General features: G+C 36.2%; 1 protein-coding gene across 1 annotated transcript in view; it reads left to right on the top strand.

The window, feature by feature from the left end:
• LOC119585359 overlaps positions 1-453 on the top strand; it is a 47,005-nt gene that overhangs the window by 45,737 nt on the left and 815 nt on the right. The window lies entirely within an intron of this gene.

Raw genomic sequence — 453 nt, 5'->3', positions numbered from 1 at the left:
ACTTGTTCTCACCCTTTCTCTCTGTCTCTCTATTTATGCATATATGTTGTTTCATATCCTCACCAAGGAATTGATGGTGTTAATTACTCTCCTTCCCACGAGTTTCCGTCATACCTCCTACCTCACAAATCATCTGTCGACACCATTCTTATTAAACTCGTTACCTTGACCACTTTTGCTAATGCTACAATTACTATCAAGCCTTTGATATTAACGTCATCATAACGGTCATTATCTTATGAATAAATGCAACATCATTGGCTATCAGGGTGGAAATTCTCCATTTATTTTAAAGAAATGAAGGAGTGTGCTGAATTTTCCCCAAATAATTGTAATAACTACCTCGTCCTTTTGTCAGCTGTAGTAAAATTCCTTAATATCTGTCCGGCTGAATCCACTTATATGGAATTATCCTGTAAACGCCGTATTGCATGATTAATTAGGTATATGATG

This window comes from Penaeus monodon, chromosome 19, assembly GCF_015228065.2.
Source record: "Penaeus monodon isolate SGIC_2016 chromosome 19, NSTDA_Pmon_1, whole genome shotgun sequence".
NCBI classification, from domain to species: Eukaryota; Metazoa; Arthropoda; class Malacostraca; order Decapoda; family Penaeidae; genus Penaeus; species Penaeus monodon.
Note: the sequence above shows the minus strand (reverse complement) of the source record. Positions and strands in the feature narration are given on the sequence as shown.